The sequence below is a fragment of the Aulostomus chinensis genome, chromosome 6 (genome assembly GCF_037954235.1).
Source record: "Aulostomus chinensis isolate RoL2024-O1b breed Wild chromosome 6, RoL_Achi_v1.0, whole genome shotgun sequence".
Classification (NCBI taxonomy): Eukaryota; Metazoa; Chordata; class Actinopteri; order Syngnathiformes; family Aulostomidae; genus Aulostomus; species Aulostomus chinensis.
This window is the reverse complement of record NC_141325.1, coordinates 5076670-5099692: the sequence shown is the minus strand read 5'-3', so window position 1 is coordinate 5099692 and position 23023 is coordinate 5076670. Positions and strand designations below refer to the sequence as shown.

The following is a 23023-nucleotide window of genomic DNA, read 5'->3' as shown; positions in this document are numbered from 1 at the left end:
TCAGACTTCAGATTATATTTGCCTTGTAGTTCATTTAGTACAAAACAATCTGAGGTTAAACATCACTTCATGTTTCAGTGTAGATCTTCTTCACACAACTGTATTCTTATTTCACATCATAATGACTTGTCTCCTCAGGTCTGGGTCAGCTAAATTAAGTGTGAACTGATGAGCTGGATTATCCCCTGGGAAATCACATATTGATTTAACAACACAGCACTCTGACCTTTGACCTTGAGAGCTGCAGGTTTGGACTTTACCGCTGGGTGGGCTGTGATCTAACCCGAAATATAACACACAGGTCTGTCAATAAATCAAAAACAGAATGAACTCCGGGGACCCGTCTTCAGCTGTCCAGACTAGCATCAAGGCTAAACGTTGCTATAATACGGTACATCACAGCTCTCGTCTCTGCTGGGACCAAAACAGTCGTATGGCCTTCGTTAGACAGCCGGGGGAAGTAGCAGGCTGTAAAACATGTTCAGCCTAGGATTTTGCAGCTCATAACAAAAACACTTTTGCTTGTGTGATGCTCAGAAAAAAACAAAAAAACAGAGACAATGTTAACTTTTGACGAATAGTTCATAAAAAAATGATCTATTTTAGCAATGACTGCAACTATTTCCTACACTCGGTATCAGCTAGCTACAGCTCTTTCTTGATTCCTACACAGAATGAGAGAAATATGCAAATGTGTGATGCAGGTGTCTTCAGCCCGGCTGGTGGAATTGCTCCAGGGATGGCAATATCGGTCTGTTGGCCCACTACAGACTGAAATATTACAGCAACAACTGAATGGGTTGCAATCAATTTTATACAGACATTCATGGACTCAAAATTTTGAGCAGATACCCATGATGCCCAGAGGACCCAGAACCTTTTTTTTTATTATGGCATCAAGTGTTGGGAACAATTTTAGATAACCAGAAAAGTGGTAAGGACATATTCCCACTATCCCCAACATAAATAATGGCCTGTCTGCATCATCAGGTTTGTACTGCAATTGGATAGTTTGTCATCAGACTTTGTGGACACATTCATGTCCCCCTCAGGATATACTGTAATTACTCTGGTGGTCCTCGGACTTCTGTTTTAGTGCCACCATCAAGTTAAAATATTATTTTACTTCAGATTCTGCAAAACAGATTAAAGTCCCCTCAGCTGCACTTTTTTCTTTTTATAAATTACTAAAAGCATGACAATATGAATAGGGAGAGATGGTAATATCTCCACTTATTGAACCATAAACTGGAAAACTGGAGCTGTCCCAAACCTGTTAGAACCAATATGGTCTAAAATGTTTTTTTGTTATGTTTCACAATCCAGTACCAATACATTTACAGCTGGACTGTAACAGAGATTCTAAGTGTATTAAGCAGGTATTTATGGTCAGTACCAAGGAAGGACACAATAAATAGGTGCTGAAATACAGGTAAATGCTCGATAGTTGCATTGCAGATTCATCTTCATCCAGTTGGGCATCATTAAGCTCTGTATGAGCTTCTCTTAGTTGGAAATTGTCTCTGGGTTTACATGCACAGCTGCAGCTGAGCTCCTTGAGCTGTAGTTTTTGCTCCCTTAAGACTTTTAATTGGACCACTGTCATTGTCCCACTATGCATGAGCAGGGAGGAATCGATTTCTTCACTGATGTAAGACACCAGCTGGCAGGGGTCAGACTCTCAAACGCTGGACTTAAACTCAACAACTATTAGAATAACTGGCAATTCCTGAGCGTGGGGCAGAATAAACATTGTCTTTTTGTGATGTGTTGTTTTTGCCGAGGTTTCACCTGTCACGGCGATCTGGTGGAACACGAGCAGAACGCCCGGCTGTTTAGGGCCGACTGAAGCGTAAAACCGACATGCCAGAGTAATCCAAGTCATTCTCTGAATGACAAATTGATCAACAGGTCCCTTTGGCTGTGTTTATAACCCATCTGGTGTATATTCCGTTATGTTGTCTGAGTTACAAAACTGTTGTGTGGTTTATCTTGGTTGATACGTAATATCAGATTTATGGGATGTTTGCTTGGTCCACATCGTGGCTCTGTGTGCTGGTGGAGGCTAATCCAACTGTTAACCTCGCCAAGGCTGAGTGTGCAAAGTTAATCGTCACTTGGGGGGGGGGTTGTCAATCCAGGGCATACTCAAGTGGAAGCTGTTTTTATTCTTCACCACAACTAAAAAGAACGGAGGCTGTTTTTTTGGGGGGAGGGAATAGTGAAGTACCATCGCTCCTGCAGAAATGTTCTCTCAGTTGTGTCTCCTCTAATGGATCTGTTGAAAGCTAATATCAAATGTGTGTGGTCTCCAAAAAGCTTTTGAAACTGTTAAAGCTCTTCTTTGTAGTGCTCCAGACTTAGCAGCTCCACGGTGGAAACGGCCACAGACAGCCATGTCTGTGCCGTTACAGTCGGATGAGGCGGGACTTGATAAACCTGTTAGTTTCTTTTCAGAGAAGTTCAGCAGACATCCAGAGCCCTACTCAACGATTTCAAAAAAAAAAAATTGGGCTTTGAGGCACTTGGAAGTGTGTTTGACTTAAAGCAATACTACACTTTAAAAGAGGTTTTGCTTTTCTTCACAAATAGGTTTCTTGAGGTCAAGAAGATGTTGTAGTGTTACTACTTTGTGACTCCAGAATGCATAAAGAGCCCCACAGGTATATTCAGCTTGAAGCTAACCACGACTTATGGCTAACACGAGCTACAGCAACAAAACAACAAGCAAACTAGACAAAAACACCTCTTAAAAATCGCCCAGTGTAATCCAGGTTTTCATTATCCAGCTGTACGCTCAGTTATTCACATTCGCTTTGATTTGAGCTTTAAAACAAACTCAGATTCTGTGCTACTGCGAAGGAGCGCAGCCACCGGAAAGGTTATAGTTACTTTGGTTTTAGCTCAAATCAGTTTGCAGAGCTTGACAGGAAGTAGTGGGACAGTGAGGAGTAGGTGGACTGTTTGTCAAGTCATGTGCTTGTTTTTGATGTCATTCAGGTATTTAGTAGCTGGAGGCTACAGAGCCCTTGGGGACTCTATCTTTTTGGCTGCAGTCGACGCCTCTCTACTTCTGCCAAAGGGATCAGGACCAGTCAACCCTTGGCACTGCGGAGCATTTTTCTCTCTCTCTCCAACGCACCTTTCTGTGTCCTTTGGGCTTCTGCCACACCGTTGATTTATTTTCTACATCAAACATTCACCTCACAACATCTTTCCCACATCCACCCACTACACGACTGATATTACTGACTTCTTCACTGTGCGTGTGTGCGTGGGTGTGTGTATGTGTTTACTTCTCTTCTCATGAAATTGATCTTCTCTTGCAACCATTTAGTTCAGTAAACTGTTTGTAAGAAAGTCAATAGAAACATACAATAAACATGTTTGTTGAGGGATTGGAACTGTTCACATTAGAACCAATAGCGCATTTAATCGTGTTTAATTCTAAAAAAAAAACAACTAATATTTATGATATGATATAAGTTCAAACTTATTGAAGAATTTACACAAAAATGCACAGTGCAGGTAAATTCTGTATACATAAAAAAATGTTATTACACATGAAGTGATCTAAAGTGAAAAGTTTCGAATGCGTCTGTGCAGATGTGCAACAATTTTCCCAGTCTGTTGTTGCAAATGCACGAACGCTGAGAGTCTTGATTGACTTCACGTACATAAATAAGCATACAGAAATCCCACGAGGAAGACTCAATGTCACTGCAAGAAAAACCTAAAAAATATATAATAATTCTTCTGCACGCTAATGAGCGCTCCCGTGGAGAGCGCATGCTCAGTCATACACAGCGGAAGATGAAATTATGAAATTCAAGGGCAGCCTGAGCAGTGATCGCTACAGGAAGTAGTGAGTGCCCCAGTCGATTAATATATGGCTCGTTGTGATTACTGATTTTTTTTTTTTGTAAAGCAGAAAATTCCCTCTGCGATCTTATTTGTGCTGCAGACAACAGTTATGAGTCCGATAGTCGCACTCCCACAAAAATACAGAACCCTTGGCTTTGGACGCATTAAAATAGCTTTTAAATACATTTACCATAATGTGACTTGAACAAAAAAATGTTGAGACATATTCATCATCATCTTTGCTGTGCTTTGCTGAATATTTACAAAATATGCCAAAACGAAGAGTATATGTGTGTGTGTGTGTGTGTGGGGGGGGGGGGGGGTGGCTGGTTAGTTGGCAGGGATCAATTCATCATGGAAATAGCATAGTGGAAGTATCAATCTCTCTTCACTGGTATTTGTGAAAATGCCATGCCAGTGGAGTAGAAAAAGCTGTGATCGATTTGCTCAGGGCTGCCCGGGCACATTGCAGCAGCTCTGGGGCGTCAGTCATTGCTCAAATCTCAGCTCTGGGTCCTGCACTCTGCTGGCGTGTCGACCCTCCGTCCAACAACGTGAGATTGTGCCATTTGAAATATTCAACAGAAGCAGCGGAAAAGAGCAAACTTAGTGTTTCCATACATGTCAAACGCATGTGGGACACGCTGAGTGGAGGAACGCCTCCTGTGGTTTGTAGTCCGGTGATGTTTGACAAAAAGAGCACTTGCAAAATTAAACACAGAGCCAACAAAGGCACCACCGAAGTAATACCATAGTTCATTGTTTACTGTGTCTACACGCCTGTGCTCCTCTTTTTTCTCCTAGCGTTTGTGTAATGTGTGTGCATGTGAAACCTGACAGATCTATCTGGTGCAAGCCGTGAGCTATGACGCCTTTTTCTACCCACACACTCCCAGCTGTGTTATAATTCTGCTGCTCCAGGTGCTCCAATCTACTGATAAGGCAAAGCTCATAATCCATGAAAGGAGCTCGCAGGGCCAGTAGTTCTGTTTATCATTCAGAGATCAGTCCTGGGGCAAATTAGACTTTCTTTCTCTCTTTTTTTGAAACTTCTCTTAAACTTAAACATGGATATTTATACAAAGACAAAAGCTCAGAGTGATCATTTAAAGTTATTATCATAAAGCCCACGGTGTGTGTCATGATATCAGGTAGGCTACTGTCAATCCAGCACTGGAGTCGGATATACTCGCATAAAATTATCTGCTTACTAGATTAAAAAATACCTCTTTTCTCCACTCGCACAATTAAACAAGAAGGAATACTACAGGGAAATTTCATTACTGTGATTTTGCAGTGGTGGAGCAGCACAGTGCTGAATTACAGAGGCCCCTCGGGGGACATACAGCTTCAACAATGAGCAGAAGATGAAGCTTGCTCCAAATACACAAAGGATATATGAGGTGTCTGCACTATTCTGCAAAGAAAAGTCACTTCAGTAGCAAAAACCAAACTGTTCTGATCTGAATGCATCTTCAAATAGCAAATGAATGACTCTTTTATTCTTACTGTGTTGCTGCTCAACCACTTACACCGTTCGCTGTGACGCATCGTATAGGATTAGATTTCAGACAACTCATTTACTCGAGACATAAAAAAATAGATAAAAACAAACAAGAAAACTTGGCATACCGCAGAATAAACCCTCTCAGTATTACAATTGATTTAAGCAGAGTTCTGTTTTATAAATTCAACATTATCTTTTGGATTTTCAGATGTTGTTTTCGGCTTAAAAGAAATCAGGATCTCCAGGCATCAGAAAGATGCTAACAGAGTAAACAAACTGAGAATTTGGCAAAAGACTCATCTGAAAATGTGATGCTGGATAAAGTCTTGCAAACAATCTCACAGAAAATACACAAAATGATGCAGTCACTCTTGACAGTGCATTTCGTTGTGGTAGAGCATGATGTCCACCGTAGAAGCAACGCTCACGTGAATGAATTTGCAGTAAGCACACAAATTCCCTGTTTCAGCAACATCACACAAAAGGAAGGAGAATAAAAAATACGAAAGTCTGCACTGCTCTTTGTACCTAAATGTAACCAGATCTTATGTGTGTTTGCACATCACAAAGCCTCATCTTTTCAAAAGTGAGTTTTTCAGTGAATAATGATCAAACTCCTGTGTGTCACACCCTCAGCTGAGCTCACTGTAAAAAGGAGATTTCTCACAATGTCACGGATTTTTTTCCTTAACCCAGGCTACACTCCTCTAGGCAGGTTTGGCGGCGTCGACCTTCTTCATTGTCCTGCTGACAGACAAACAGCACCTCCCTGACTGAGATAATCAAGTTCTCTAAACTGCATAACAACATTAACATTCGCCCGTAGCGTCACGTACTTGAATCAGGATTTCATGGCTCTACATTCCATTATATTCATTGTGCTGGCATGTAAGTTTTATTGTGCTCCCAGCCCCTAAAACGGTGGTAAAATTTTGCGGTCTTTTCATATATTTCTATGTGATCCCACTGAAATAGAGATGTTGCAAAGGACCAGTGTAAGCACACGAGTTGTGTTGAGAGTATTTTCCCCCTCATCACCTACATCTTACGCCTCAGAGGAGCAACGCTCCCTGTAAAGATACGGTAAACCAGGGGGGACTCCCAACCAAAAAAGTGTTGCAAGATATGACATTTAAGTGTGGCCACATGAGGAAGACAATTAGAAACAAGTGAAAATGAAGTTGTGTAGAGTTATGATCAAATATCTGCTGTATCTCACACGCCACTAATCGTAGCACCAGAAGCGGCTCCTCGAACAGTCTTCTTTGACCAGGACAGGGGACTCACAGGTTTTCCAGCTTGATTCCTGAATATATCACATGTGACCTGTTGTTACATCTCACACTGAAAAAAGCCCCTCTGGTCTTTTGGTGGAGATTTGGGTAGAAATTACCAGCCATTTTCTTCAGGTTCAATACCCGTTGTAACGCGTGAAAGAGCATTCCAGCTTTGACCTGGCCCGAACAGCAAATCTCAACACCTATACTAGCCCCTCAGTGCCCACTGTCGGGGCAAATTATTGCCATGACAGGGAAAAATAGCTTGAAAAATTGCTCCCAGGCCACCCCAAGGGAATGAGAGGGATGAGACAGACTATGGGGAGATCTCCAGTAATATGGCCCTGCTGCAGAAGATACCGCTTCTATTTTTGGCTTTGTCTTGTTGTTTGGATGCTTGGCAATATTCTTCACTTGCAGTTTTATGTCCAACAGTCCTGTCAGGTGGACAGGAGACACTGTAAATTAGCCCTTAAATAGCTGGCTCTCTACTTATGACGTGAGTGAAGTAAACAAAGTAATTTTACTGTCATTAGTGTGGAGATATTTGTGATGTCCTTTTTAGTATTGAGGTGTTATAGATAATTCTGTAACGATTTATGGCTGTAAATGAAAATGTGACACTCAAAAACATAATGACTCTACTGCCAGCGACAATGAGGACATTTAAATCTAGACAATGCCTCATGCATTCATTTAAATTCTGCTCCCCTCTGACATTTGTGTACAATCTGTTCTCTACAAGCATAACCTTTCAAAGAATCCGCCGGCAAAGCTTGTGAATTATTCAATCTTATCTCCGAAAAAAATACCTGCACACTGAGATTATACCTTCACACTTTTTACAGTGTACGTCAAAACTCTGATTGGGTACTGAGAATAGATTCCTGAAAGAGGATAATTACAATTCTCATCATTGTGTATGATTGTATGCTATTTTAAAAAAATTGCAGTCAATAATATGAAGGGCATTTAGACTTCCACAAATCGCCAATTTTCCATTTAGTACAAAGTCAAATGACATCTATAATTGCTTTCACTGTAAGTGCACCCCATTTCTACGTATAAAGGTTCATAGCTGCTTCCATTATTCTATTTATTTCTCTCATTCCGAGTCTGTTTTGTTGCAATGGATGTTACACGATACCTCCAGTGGAGGGCAGTTGACCTCCATCGACCTTCCCGTTTTATCTCCTCCAGTCTGTTAGATTGCAATTACTCAGGTGGGGTAACACTGAGAGTACGGTTTTAGTTCTCTACCACCTCGCACAACCTCTCCTTAAAAAGTTTGGCCTTTTTCTGTTTTCCTGTATCTCAATGGCCGACTCTTTGCGCCGTGATTTCCAGTAGCACTGCTGCATTTGAGTCACATCTGTTAACTTTGGAGAAGCATGACCGTATGTACAGATACACAGAAGAATCATCTAATATGTCATGAGAACAACGACAATGAAAGATCATCTGAATGTTCAACAAAGCCGAAAGTTCCACTCCTGCCCGAAGGTAGTGGATTCTCCCTTAGCCCCCGCTGCACCTGTCCTCTGTGTTTCAGCGTGCTAGTTTTTACCGAATTCTGCTGAAAGACAAAAACAGCAATGAAAACACAACCTCTTGAACCATCAGAGTTGACGATGGTCCATTTACTCAGCATCAGTTTAGTTGGCCAAATGCTTTAGATTTGTGTTTGTGCATAAATTCTGCCGTGAAAATTCACTTCATTTCTTATTCAAAAACGCACACGCGCGCACACACACACACACACACACACACACACAAAGAGCAGCTCTCTTTCTGCAAGACCCCAAACAAATGCTGTTAAATAAATCAGTGTAAAGTAAAGTAAATAATAGTGGGACAGCTGATATTTGCCATAGATAATGTCCAAAACAACTCCAGGCTATAATAAATTAGCATGTAGTCTGAGTTCAGCGAAACACAAAAGGCAACCTCACACAGAGGTTGCATCCAGAGTGAAGAGCTCGCACAAAGGGGGCCGTTTGCTGCTCAACAATTAAATGGAAACTCGACTTTTATTAGTCAATTGCTTGCGGTGATAAAACAGATTGTGGGGCAGCTGATTTAAGGATAGCACCTCGAACATCTGCAGCTTGAGTTGAGCAAAACAGCAAACAGTTGAGGTTTCATGTGTTGCAAGAAAACAGATGATTGTGTCATGTTGGTGACCTTGGGGAGGGGAAAAAAAACCAACTTTCAGCCAAATTATATGGGTTTTATTCTGTATTTTATCAAGTCCCCAACCAAACACCCACTAAGAGGGAAGTCAATGGTGTGGACATTTGACTGTAGCATCGCTGACGTGTGTGTGAAGCATTTGTCAGTCATAATTCCAACTGAAGCTTTCTTGTTGATCAATATTTAGGCCAAATTCTCCTTATTCTATGCATGCTGTATTGTGAATTATGTTGCAGATCTTATGATTGCACGCTCGAGTCATCTAAAATACCAATTCTTGGCTCGTACTCTGGTGTGAGATGTGTTACCGATTAGCCACCACATTCTCTGTTGTCAGCCCGTTTGACCGGATCTTTGAACTGCTTTTCTCTCTTTAGTATATTTACATTTTTGTGTGTGTCACTACATAACTGACATGGTACTGATTATTCTATCGTCACCAGAGCGACATGGACCCACTTTGTCAAATATCCTGAAACTGAGAGAAAGATATCGAGCCATGTGTGTTTCATTTGTCTTCCATGGTGGTCCGAGTAACTGCAAATGAATCAAACCAGCAACCATTTGGTTACTTTATTCCTACTATAAATGGCTTAACTTTAATTTCAGTTATATATCTCATTTACAGAGGGAAGACTGAGGCCCACAGTTAACAAGACCATTCTGTATCAACTCAATTTAAAATCTGTTTTGTCTTTTTCGGACGTTGCTAGAGCAGAGTGCTGTTGACACAAAAGGTCTGCTCGTTTGTTTTTCCCCGTGGTCATGTGATTCATTACATCCAGGTTTTCCTTTCTCTTCTGCTCCTGACTCATCACTCTACCGCTGCCTGCACTCTATCCTCTTTGATTTTCTTGTAATAAAGGTTATATAAATACAGCCCTGCTCTTCGGGCACCTCAACATCTGTAACTGCTCATTCCTCTGACAATCTCACACTTAAAGACATCAGTCTAAGTAATTGTACCCTGAACACATGGTCCTGCCCCTCCTCTACATTTTTTTCTTGGCCATATGATCTGATTCATCCTGAAAACATTCGTCAAGCTGACCGCTCCACAGTACAAACATCAACACTCCTCTCTCAACACCTTCCTACTCAAGGGTGGATATTTCATTTCACTTTTAAGGGGGGAAAATAAACAGAATCCTTGAAGAGTAATTCCTGAAAGGGTGCAGCGCAAAGTACTGTAATAAATGTATATAGAGGAAACCCCTTCACTACAAAATACACCAAATAATTTGTATGAATGTCTTGAGAGTGATGTGCCAGCATGATCATTTTATAGGTCTGTCAGGGCCTTTGTTTGTACAATCTCCATTTATATTGAAATTTATAAATTCTGCACTACTGTGAACAAGCAACAAATCACAAGAGTTACAGTTTGCTGTTTTTTTTCTTTTTTTAGAAGACTTGGATTATACCTGATGATAAAGGAATATTTCAGGACAGTTTTGCTATTGCATGTGGGTGGTTATGGGACGCCGTTAGCTTCAAGCTAAGTGGCTGCCCCTTTTCTGCAATCCGGCGTCACAAAGAAGTGATGCAGTAGTGGAAAAAAAATATATCTTTGTGAGCTCAAGACACCTCTTAGTGAGAGCTGGGGGAGCAAACATCTTCAGGGTGAAGTATCACTTTAAAGTTGACTGTGAGTGTCACAGACTCTTTCAAATGCGGTCACACATCAAGCTACTGGGTAAAATTAAGCTTTATAATCTGCAGTATGTTTTAGAAGTGGTCCGTGGCCTGAAGAAGTTTGAGGAACACTGGTTTAGTCTAACTGGTGCCTCTTTTTTTGTCAGAGTAGGTACAGCTAGGAAGTAGAAGTGGTTGAAACAGGTGTAGTCCTCGCTCTCAGGCCGGGAAAAACTCAGCACAGTACTAAAACATTTAAAAGACTGAGGGGACAAAGTGGTCAGCAGAGTCTGACAGTGGATTAATGTCAACACTGGAGGAGTACCAGAGGTTGTGCCAACCCAAATCAAGATGTCGCTGCAGGACACCACAGGAGTAGTGAGGCTGGGAAATAACTAACTATTTGCTGGTTCAGCTCAGCCTGACAAAGAGCCCAGGAATTAGGGGGGAATGAAAGATCAGGAATCACTTAAGAACACAACAAATTATAGAGGAGGGTGTATAATCTTCAATATTCTCCTCCTTCCCCCCTCTCTCTCTCTATGTGTGACTTTAAAACAGGCACTTTAAATCTGAATGGATCAAGGGATGATGTTGAAAGCTATTTCTTTAAGGTAATTGAGTTTAAGAAGCAAGACACGATCATGGTTCAGGAAACAGAATGAGAGCCAGTGGAGGAAAGAGTGGAACGAAGATGTCAGAGTCATAAGTTCAGTTGTGGTGGAGGTGGAGTTGTGGTGCCTTTATATGAGGTGGTGGAAATAATAAAAGACTCACTGCAGGAAAAAGCTAAGAAAACTGATTTTTATTCATGTTTATGTCCTAACAAATAGGGCTTGAAGTGCTGGGACTGCATTTTTCAAGAGGATAAAAAATGCAGGAGTGATGAAGTTGTTGCCGTGGAAGGTGATTTCACCTGCAGTGGACAGCGACTGAGCTAGTTTCTATTTCTAATAGACCGTAAAAAGATGAATATTTCCTCTCCCCCACTGTGTAACTGAGTGTTCTCACTGTCTGGACTGACAGTAAAAAGCAAATACAGGTAAAGGAGCCTGTTCTTCACCGATTTGTTTGACAATCCTGCTCGGCACGACTGCACCAACACTACAAACTCTACTAGAACTTCTGCTCTGGGCGAGAGGGTGGATCTGACCGGATCTCCTTGAACAACCCGCTGAACCGGCCACTTGTCTGGGAGTCAGATCCACACAGATGACGAGCCGCAGCCGATCGCCACCATTCTGTGTGATAAACTAAGTAAAGTACTTGAAGTGCTCTGAATTTGGATTTGTAATTTCAAATATACTCACTGGCAAAATATCAACTTGAAAATTTGATAACAGGACCGAAAGCTAGGGGTATTTGGATTGGAAGGACTAATCCTTCGACCTCACCCTGAGATATCATTGCAAAAGTGTTGAAATACAGACTATTGTTGGATTTCATCTCTCCACTCCTGACCTGGATGGCTTCCATTTAAACAGGAGATAATTGCGGTAAATAAAGATCAGTTTTCCAAGCAAAACTCAAACATGCTTTGGGTATAATTTGGCACTGAGGGATTTGTGGCGCAGATAATTTCATGTGTTTATTTTGGGGGTTTCCATTTGTTGGCCGTGGTGCAAAGCTGAAGGAAGGAATTCAGTGGAAATGCACATTAAGGGAATAATAAATACACGCCTCCTTTCTCCATCTCTGTCCTTCTGTCGTAGGACTGTGACAACAGCAAGTGAGAGCGTGGACCGACAGTAAGCAGGTAGCAGAAGCTTAATCCTTGATAAGATCTTAATGACATTGTTCTGCAGAGATACTTTGTCTCCTGTGACCCCAGTAGGACTAATCATGCAACTAATGATCTTTGTTCTGGGGAAAAACAGAACCCTTTGCCTAGATCATTTTACACCCACACACACACACACACACACAAAATAAGAATAATCAAATACAGAGCCATATGTGCTATTGTGCTCTTTTCTAGGGTACGTAATGTTGTGATGCTAGATTTTCTTTTATTATTATTATCAGGGAGCAAGAAGCCAATTGAATTCCACGGAGGGCCTATTAGCTACACTCACATCCAGACGACTCTCATGCTTTCCACTGGCACACGTCTACCCGATATAGAATGACTTGCACCACTGTGTCTATCCCCTGCATCAAAGTATGAATGACAAGCCGTGCTGAGAGATTTACTCATTATCTTAGACACGAGCCAAGCAGAGGGGGGATAAAAACTACATTTATTTATTTAAGAGAAACACTCAAATCACTCATGCACATTTTCCCTGTGAATTTAACCAGTGGAAGTATGCATAGGGGTGAAAAACAGGGTAATACATGGGCTCATTTTTCATTCTGAGACCTGAGTTTTGCAAATAAATAAGTAATGCACATTGGAGTGCTGCAGTTTCAATTCATTTCATCTTTTCTCTACCATTTATTTCCCACACAAAGCTCAAATGACTGCATTAACCAAATGAAAACACCTCATACCTGTTCCTGTTCTGTGTCTGGGGCAAAAATGCCTGTCAACTCTCTCTTAAAAAGTATTTCACTGTGACAGACATTGATGCAAAGGGAAAAGTGGATGCAATCATATTTAGCATTTTCAAGAACTAATTTTGCCTGATTGCTGTTGCCAATTATGAGAAATGAGAGGCTGGCAGTAGGTGATGAGCCGATCCCCGGGACAGCTGATGCGGAAAGCTGATTTCTGAGCGACTACAAAAACGTGTCAGTCACATAATTAACGTTGTATCTTATTAAAAACAAAGCAGTGGCGATGATTAAGGGTGTAATGTCACACCGCAGTCACGACTCAATTCACCCCGCAGTTTCGCCGCCTTGATTTGGTAAAAAGCAAAAAAATAAATAAAATTTCCTTGTCAGCTATTTCAGATTAGTTGAGCAAGTTACAGTTAATTCCACCCATTATTGGAACATCCCCTCGAGCAACTCCGTACAGCGTGTCAACACTTCAGAGGTCATATTGTTGTGTGGCTTAAGATAATTTGCATTTGCTGTGGTGCTCGTCAGTGCTTATCAGCTTCAGCTGATCTTCACAAGGCGTGTTTCTAACTTGCTAATGGCTGCCAAGTTTTATGAGGAATGCTTGGCTCTGCTCTTCCCGAAACAACTGCATGTAGTGAATCATACTGGGATGTTTCAGGACACACACCAGTACACATCTGGTTTGATTGCTGCTATATTTAAGTTGCATCTTTTGCTGTACAAAGCAGCTAATTTCCATATGGTGCAGCAAAGAAAATATTCTTAAAACCTAAAAGCGTTCGTAGTACATTTGCATAATGGTCTTTTAAAAAAAAACAAAAAACACTTTTCCTAAAAAAAAAAAAGTTGATTAAACAGAAACATAGTTTGGTTCTTCTCATCAACCTCACCTCTCCCCCACTCTATTTTCCTCTTTCTGTGTCAGACTTATGATGAATTATCTGTGCGCTGCTTTGCTTTAGCAGGTGTAAACTCAGCTATCTTATCTGTTCACAGGCTATTTGAAACTTGTAGGTTATGTATGCATCCAAATAAATCATTTCTTATCAAGGTGTATTACAAACGGAGCCCTTGTGACATGAGTTTAATGGGTCTTCGCAGAAAAGTTTCACCTCTTTCACTGCAAAAGAAAAGAAAATGTTAATTCAGTCCAGTTTAACTGCCTGGGTCTAATCTCACACGCTGTCTTGAATGACTAAGAAAGAATTGCTCAAACACACACACACACAAAAAAATCAACATTGTTTGACATAAACGCCACTGACCCGCACTGTACTGAGGTGACTTCGGAGTGAAAAAACACACTGTGCATATCGATTTCAAAGTATTCATGTACTGCTTTTGCCTTCCTAGTTCTATGGTCCCAGTTGCTCCAACAGGCCTTGCTATTTATTTACCCTTCATGTGAGTCTGTGCTGTGGTACCGAACAACCTCTTGGCTCACTCAGGCACTTGCATCGTACAGCACAATGTTTTCCTTAGGCTATCCTATGAAAAGCCATGCACATTATTTGTGCCTAATCCCGGTTAGCTGGTGCATCAGCCGCCCTTCCTCGGGGACTGCTTTGCTACACCGCAGGTTACACCTGTGTCGACCCCCCTGCAGTGAGATACTGTACCTTAGCAAAAAGCCTGTCATCCCCTTTCTTCTCAGTAGAAAATGTGACATTTTCTGATGGTAGTGACAATAGTACGTGTTCAGGTCTTGTAAAGTTTAGCTGGAAACACACTCGTTTAGGATTAAATACATGAAAACATGAATATGTCCTGAAAGTCTCGTTAAAAACATGTTGTCTCTCTTGAACCACGGTTGTAAACGTCCTGACGTCTTGCACCTGGCTCAGGTTTATATGGATTATAAACGAATTGTAGTGCATGACCTCTTGCAGATATAGCAGTTGATTAGTGACACACTTCTGTTCCAATCCAGCCCCTTCTCATGACTAAGAAGGGTTTGTAAGCCAAAGCTGGGGTGGAAACAAGAAACGGACAGTCTCAGTTCTGGTCCACATAGTGGATGGAGGGCAGGACAGATGATGGTCCAGGCTGTCTCAGCTTGATTTCTGCCAACAGGCTGCTGTTCAAACATATTTCAGATCAGATTAATCGCCGTGGATCGTCAGGGCTGTGTATGATATGATATTCTCTTGCTATTGACTGTCCTAAGAGTGGATTCAGGTGAAACTGTTTGCAAAGAGGCTTAATACAATCAGTATTGCCGATTAAGGTCAACGCAGACCCAGATCTGTGGAGATTGCAACCCCTGCGATGGCGGGCCGAGAGGAGAAATAACCAGCGCTGAGTTTTGTTCCTGGCTCATAGAATAGGTTTCGCCTGGCTTGTAGCAGGAACCTCTCCAGAAGCCCTCAGAACGCTACCTTTCAGGACTGGAAGGCAATGCATCTCATTCCTTTCAAGCGTGTTTGCCAACAAAGTTCAAAGTTGATGACTCCGTGTGTCTGACTCATTTAGTAATGTGTATTTACTTTATTTTGTTTTAAGTTAAGGCCAAGCTCTGTGCCGTGGTGGGAATGTGGTTGAATTATCACTTCCATCCATCATCAGGCGTTAAGTCCCTTGTTCTGTCTTCCTTTGTGAAAACCCTCACACTGACCTTCCTCTCAGCATTGTGGTTAAAATGCTGCAAGAGCTGAAATCAAGCTCATCCTGAGCAGACTATTCTAGTAACCCCCGAGGTAGCAGAGCCTGTTAGAGATGTAATTAATCAGCTTGCAGATCCTCCATGCAGCAAATCCACGTCAGAGTGGAGCAGATTCCAAGCAGCTTTAAGTGAGAAGGAAAAGAAACCCGAGGAAGAATATAAATTTTTGTAAAAACAAAACATCCTTCCCCACTGGAAGACAACTTGAACCAGTCAAACTCCACATTCAGCATTTCCTGAGAAGAAAGACAAGATGTATGTTAGTGGAAAAGGCTAAATCAAGGAAAGAAGAACAAGAAAACTGCAAGATCACAATCAAAAGTAATTCTGTCACTGTCACAGGATGATTTATGACAGAATTAACAAGGCAGAGCAAGAAAGAGAGAAATAAGTAAATTGTGTATTTGAGAGAGACACAAGCAGAGAGAAACTGTGATACAGGGAGGCAAAAAAACAGAGGCTGTGAAACATCTGATCTAATCCCTTTGATACTGCAGTATTGGCAGCAAACGACAGCCTCACCTGCTTTCATTTTGTCACGTCATTGTAATTTCATTTTCCACACTCTCCAAAGACCCAGGGACATTTCAGCTTTCTTTAATATGACAGATGTCCAATAATTTCACATTTAATCTCTGCCCTGTGGGCGCAAAGTATGTGAGGCAGCAAATTGATGCCACTGTAGTCAGTGAGATGGCGGATCGCTGGTGATTCTGAAATTGGATACTTACTCATCCAAATTCACTGTCCTCATTAGAATGTCAGAATAAAGTTCAGTCTGTTCTGAAAGACAGGAGAAACTCCGTACCAAGGACAGTTAAATTTGACAAGGAGAGAAGTCTGTAATGGAGTCCATGATCTGGCCAGTTTCAGCCTCTTTAATGTTGTAACACCAAAGTTGTTGCAGGAGCAGGTGGAAAGGAACTGCAGCTTGTTGATCTGGACTTGTTAACAAATGCTAACGGTCTCCGGACCTGCTCCGACCACTGTAACGCTGTTTTAAATTCATTTTAACTCAGTTTACCTCCCTTTCTTCAGGGTACAAGAGAAGCACACAGACAAACTCAGTGTCAAAGAACTCCCTGAGTACTTCAATGTCCATTAAAACAATTGGATAACTCGCCACTCTATAAACTGCAAAACCCAGCTGCTCAGTGCAAATCTGCTGCCTGCTACAATGACGCTTATATAAAGTTTTATTAATCCAGAATGTGTTCTACACATCACAAATCATGCTATGACAGAGGGGCAAGCTGGCTAGGAATCTGAGAAACTAAAATAGCAGCTGAAATGTTGAAAGTATGATTGTCAGAGGTGAGTTAGGAGACCAGATCCAAAACCGGTGATGCATTTACGTTACTGACATATGAATGACCTCACTGCTGTTAAGAAGAAAAAAAAAAAACCTCTTCAGTCTACTTATGACTGTTCTTGCAGTTGGTTTTCCTGTGAGAAACGACCAGCTAGCAGGCGGCCAGCTTTCATTTTTACATGCTGTGAAGCTGATTTCACAATCGACACGATCAGGAGGCGAGGGGAGTCGATGAGGACACGATAGGAGATTATGGTCACATCCAGATTGGGACCCACAAGAGAAAAGAGAGTGACACTCACTTGTATTCTCACAGAATCCGTGAGCAGCACAGGGGTGGACTTGAAATCAGATTGCTTCAATTAGACCCATGTTGCTAAAGAACTACCTTTTAACACTAAGTTCTATTTCCAGTAATGTCTCCACATTAAGACTCTCCATAATGATAGCTTTTGAATGGACTCTTTTTATGACCTGTGACAAGATGTGAAGAATAAAAGCCAGTCCTCCAATAAGCTCTGACTATATTAAAATGCTGGTTGCCTTAACTCACAATGACCTAAATACATTTAAGTGTGTAAAAACGACGACTCTTGCTCCAGCTAACTTTATTTGCCCGTCAACTCTCATGTAGACTGTTGACTTTTGGGGACTAAAAAGTGAAATGAGGTTAAAAGCAGAGGATTTGTTGGGGTTGAAGGTTATATTTGGATCCAAACACTGACACACAAGTCAGGTTTACGGAGTTTATTGCAGAGTGGCTGCTGGCAGGAGAGATGGAGGATGGATGAAAAGCAGCTGAGCAGGAGAGGCAGGCAGACAACGACGTGGGCTGACGAGGTGGCACTGGAAAAGGCGATGGCGTCGAACTTCTGGAGAAACTTTGTTGGCAGAAACTTGCAAAAAAAAAATGAAAAACTAATCTTAAGAAAAAAAGTAACTCTGAGACTTTTGACTTAACTAGGTAAGCAGACGATGGGCCTCATTCGTGACATTTTCTTCTGAGCAAATTTGCTCTCGTGATACGATATGGCTGACCCTTGACAACTCTTGTGTACCCTAGAAAATGAAAGTCTCAGGAGACTGATTGGAGATGAAGAGCATCTGTGCTAATTGCAGGCAGGTGTGCAGCATCCTGCCCACATCATCAGGTAACCAGGGCAGTTAGAGGAGGAGATAATGAGGCAGATGAGAACACACAGGAGGAGAAAAACAATCACGACAGCAAGAAAAAGTTGAGTAGGAATGAGTCTTAAATCTTGAAATAGGTATTGGTGAACTTCCATTTCCCTGGACTGGGAGTCTTGTGTTTTTAGTTAAAATTCCAATTCAGTATTGTCTTTGGTGAACACAAGCAGAAGGCAATTTCACAGTTGTTGCTAACAAGTGGCTAAAGAAGACTACAAAGGTTGTCGAGGACATTAAAAGTTACCAAGCCACAGTGAGAAGTTGAGCTGTTGTGACGCTGAAGTCCTGGGCCTGTGGTACGGTGTATTTATAGCCTCATGTTAGTGGGTTGTTGCTTTTGTTTGTTTGTTTGTCTGTTTTTACTGCATTTGCAATTCAAAAATTCTACATGTTGTTCATTTTGCGAAGATTGCCTTCATAAATGATTTTCTGCAATAATCCAAGATTCGACAAAAAAAAAGTCCCCTTTGGTTTCTGGTGGGTCTACAAAAATACCTCATCGCTGCATTGATCTGACACCTGCGTTGCTCCTTGAGGTTTTAGATTTCACTCCCTCTTTTTACCGTCTGTATTTGTTTGGTGAATATGTCTGATAGCTGGCTGGATGTCGGCTATCTGCTACGAAGACAGTCTTCCCAGGTCGACCCTAACCGAGAGTTGTCTACGTTGAAATTTTCTGACATGCAGCAACTGCGTTCAGATACGCTGCAATATTCTATTTCAGCAGACCTTTACACCTCAAGTTGACTAAACATTACTTGAAATCCCTGACAGTGCTGATCAAGCGCTGCCGCCATCATCTCACACCATAGATAACCGTGTCCTATAGACACAATAATTGTTGCTGTACAAGTGAGAAAGCACAGCTGTCAGGAGCCCTGACTGAGGCTTGATTTATTGGTCATAAGTACAATGCTCTGTAAACCAAAGGAGAGGGAACTTTTTAATGGATTCTCTGTGACAGACAAACAGCTGGGAGTGTTCCTGTTCATCTGATTGAATGGATTTTTGGCCTCTGGCACCAGACAGGTGAGCTGTAGAAACTTTAACAAGCCTTGTGGTTTACAATGCTTTCTTGGGATGCTCCACTTTCATTTTCCCTCTGTTCTGCCCCTGTTTTTGGCAATAAATGGATAATATATTGTCAGACTTACCCTGTCGCTCAGTTGGCTGCCTGGCCGTATAAAGCCTGTGTCAATCTAAATGTGCTGGCACAGACGATGGAACAGCAGTCAGAATAAAGCAGCTTCAGCACAGCCAAAGAAAATCAATATTACTTTATTTGTGGTGGATGACAAATACGAGTTAAATGAAAAATGTCCTGTTTCTGAAAAGGTTACAATTTCCTGTAACGTGGGCTTGACTGCTGACTGACTGACCACATATTCCAATTTGGCTGGTAAAGAGGGAAAAAAAAGATAAAGCCTTAGATCCCAAGCTTTTTGTTTCCTTGTTAAGCTGCAAAAAGTTGTGACTTCATTTAAATCTTATTAAATGCACTTCTTGACTTGTTAGCGGTCCAGTTAATCCTGACGATGTGAGGATAAAATCAACCCCTTCAGTTTTCTGCTCAGGCTCAAGTTGACGTGTGGTCTTCAAAATATTTAACGTGGAAATCCGTTACTTGGATACTCAACAAAATCATCATTTATATGGAGCAATGGAACCATCGATAGTGAGGAGAAAGCCAATACTTTCTCTGTTGTTATTTGTTAAAAATGACGATCAGGATGACACTACAACAAAAATCGTGGTTTAAAAAAAGTAAGATAATGAAAGATTTTGATTTAAGGGAAAATTCTGGCTTTGTTTTACCATTAAAAAAAAATAACGTATTGCAATATTTGTTAGAATGAACATAGCTGAGACTTAACGACCTCAGGGTACTTTCTCGAGTATTGGAACACAACCCCAGACCTGCAGCATCCAGACTTCTACCGGATCGACTTCCCCTCGTCCTTCTCTGGAGTCTCTGAGAGACTGCAAAGCTTCGAGAGGTACAAATGGACACAGTCATGGCTTCCTGATTAATATTCTGCTTTGGGGTCTACGCGCTAAAAATAGCATAGTCCTCACTGGAAGAGTAGGTGTCCCTTTAGCTTAGATATGCTAGCGTAACGGGCGGTGCAGTGTAAGATCGTGAGGTGAGGAAGCGTTCGGCACACTGTTTTCCTCTGCTTACTGTCTAACGACTTGCTTTCTATCTCGTTTCATAGCACTGATCCGGTTCTGTTCTTCCAGGCTCTTTCAGATCCTGATAAAAGCCTCTCCCCTTTTGCATGTCCTCGACTGTTCTGGCATTTCAGGACACAACAGCTCTCCACCATGGTCAGGTTTTACAAATGCAGCAGGCGGTGAGACAGGTTAGATGCCAGGGTCGTATAACTGACTGCCATTTGAGCAGTGCCTGTGAAGAGATTGTTATTTGGGCCGTTGCATGCTGGGATTGCATGACATCACCTAGCAGAGCTCCACTGGGCCTGTCAATCAGAAGGGAGGTCCGAGGGAGAGAAGGAGGTCCGTCAGGTCTGGTTAAAGCGATGGCGAGCAGTGGATCGCTGAAGTGTGGACTGGGAGGAGTTTGGGGAAGGTCCAAAGAAGGACGTCGGGGTCCTGGTTCCAGAGCACCTTCTGGTGCCTCACAAAGGAAAATCAAGACTCAGCTTCAACTGCTGACCTCCACACCATCAGGCAGTGGGAGGAACACTTGGAGGAACTCTGACTGAAATGAGGTCTGTGGAGGAGGAGCTTGATGAGTCTGAGAGACTGCGGTGTGGGTCCCTGAGGTAGTAAAAGAGCCAGACAGGAAGCTCAAGGATCATTGTCAGGCTCATTCTAATTGTTGTAATTGAATCACTGTGTGTTAATTTTGTTTGCAAGGTTCAAATTGAAACACGTCCCCTTATTATGTAACAAGACCTGTTTTCAGACACTGACACTTTCTTGCTTGAAGATACAATTTGGGACTAATTGCTCCATTAAAGTCGCCCCGAGGTGAGGAACACACAAGTAGAGCAGGGTTCAAGAAATCTGCTCTCTTATGACACAAGCTACACTCCGCTGGACATGACTGTGTGTGTCTGTGCGCGCCTGTGTTTTATCCACAAGTGTGTGTTCATTCGTCGACATGTTATGTCCTCTGACATCTGAGAAATAGAGTTAAGATTGCATCCTGCAGCAAAGACCATTTTTATCAGTCAACGTTCAGTGCAGATAGCATATTAAGCAGTATAATGCACTAAAGCTTAATCTCATTTTATTCATGCTGCTGTAAAAATTCATTCAAGCTCCAATCTGTTGTAGAAACCTATCTTATTTATCACACATTTAATATTTCGCTGTGTTTAAAGTCTCCTTGTGGGCTCAGTGAGGTTCTCTTCTTGTACCTGTTTGAGCTTTATTGTGTCAAATGAAGTTTGGTGCTAAAATGTTGTTTTTTTTCATTCATTCATTTGCTTTAAGTGTTTTAGAAAAATCCAGTTCTTCACAAGAACTATTTGTGATAGAATCCTTTGGAAGCCATTCAGTGTACACAGGTATGAACTGTACGGTGGCTTACTGGGAAGTAGGAGACAGAATGAGAAATATTTGCACAGTCATATTTTCTTGAATTTTAATGATGGCGTAGGTGGGCGTAGTTTTTTTCTGCAAAAACCAAGCCAGCTAGTATTTCTTAATGGTCTCTTCAGTCATGATATCAGTAAAAGTAGAGCTGATATAACAACCAAGATGATTTACTTCCATTGGGAATTGTTTATTTTACATATTTTGTAGAAAATGCTTTCATTTAAATACCACAGAATTGATTTCTTAGCGTTGGCTGATGACCGACGCTGGTCATCGCATTTTAGTTTTGACTGCGGCTGTGATGCCAGTGTGAGATAATCGGTTGTTTTTCCCATGTTTTCTTCTTGACAAGACAAAGAGCTTTTCTCTCTATTATATTGTTGAAATCAACAGTTTCACCACCCTGAATCACTGAACACGTCTGGGGGCTTGTCTCCGTCACAAAAAAAGAGACAATCTGGGACCACATGCAGGTCACACCATGTGACGGCCTGTGATAAATCTGAACTGGACCAGCTAAGTGTACTGGGAATGAGGTGCAATTGTATGTTAATGACATGGCATCCCCAGCGTTTAGTGTAACAATGGAGGAAAGAGCTTCGCTCCCATCCTGAGACGTGTTGGGAAACACAAGGCACGATCCATTCTGAGAACCGACTGGTCATGGCAGATAGATTACCTTCCTTTTTAAATGAGCTCAACTAAGTTCATTTTGTTTGAATTGGAAAGAAAAAGAAATCAGCTGAAATTATAACGACTTCATCACATTTGTATAAGGGACCTATATGTCCGTGTGATATAGATTCAACAAGGCGCTGACATCATCACCCTGGTGTCCGTGTTGACATGATAGAATCATGTTGTTTGTGCAGATTTTTTTGGCGATACACTGGTGATGTAAACATCTTTGTTCCGCTGCGTCTGAAAGGTGCTCTGTCAGGTTGAGCGCCATTCCAGTGCTGTTAGAGATTGTTTGACCTTTTTGTTTCGGTGCAGTATCTTGATGAGAGGGATTCAGACAGTCAGCAACAACTCTGATAGGCCGTGGCATTAATTAGCACTAAGGCACCAATGTGTGCCAAGGATTTATCCGCCATACAGTGTTGATATTAGATAAGAGGAGCCGTGCCTCCAGGTCCAAGGTTCTTCTCCATACCTTGGTTTTATTGAGGGCTTATTTGAGTTTGTTGCCTTTCCACCACCTTGAAGCAGGCCAGCCAATCTTCTCTAACCTCTGTCATCAAAAAGATATCTGCACCTTTTATCCACGGATGTTTTCTCTTCTATGGACCACTCTTGTAAATTCC

At 41.7% G+C, this 23023-nt stretch overlaps 1 long non-coding RNA gene across 2 annotated transcripts; it reads left to right on the top strand.

The window, feature by feature from the left end:
* Positions 1–18159: 18159 nt before the first annotated feature.
* Positions 18160–21565, top strand: LOC147259778 (uncharacterized). Of its 2 annotated transcripts, XR_015116263.1 has the most exons (4): positions 18160–18445; positions 19114–19178; positions 20001–20146; positions 20391–21565. It is a non-coding gene; the product is annotated as an uncharacterized LOC147259778 (long non-coding RNA). The 2 variants fall into 2 exon arrangements; XR_015116264.1 differs by lacking the exon at positions 20001–20146.
* The last annotated feature ends 1458 nt before the right edge of the window (positions 21566–23023 follow it).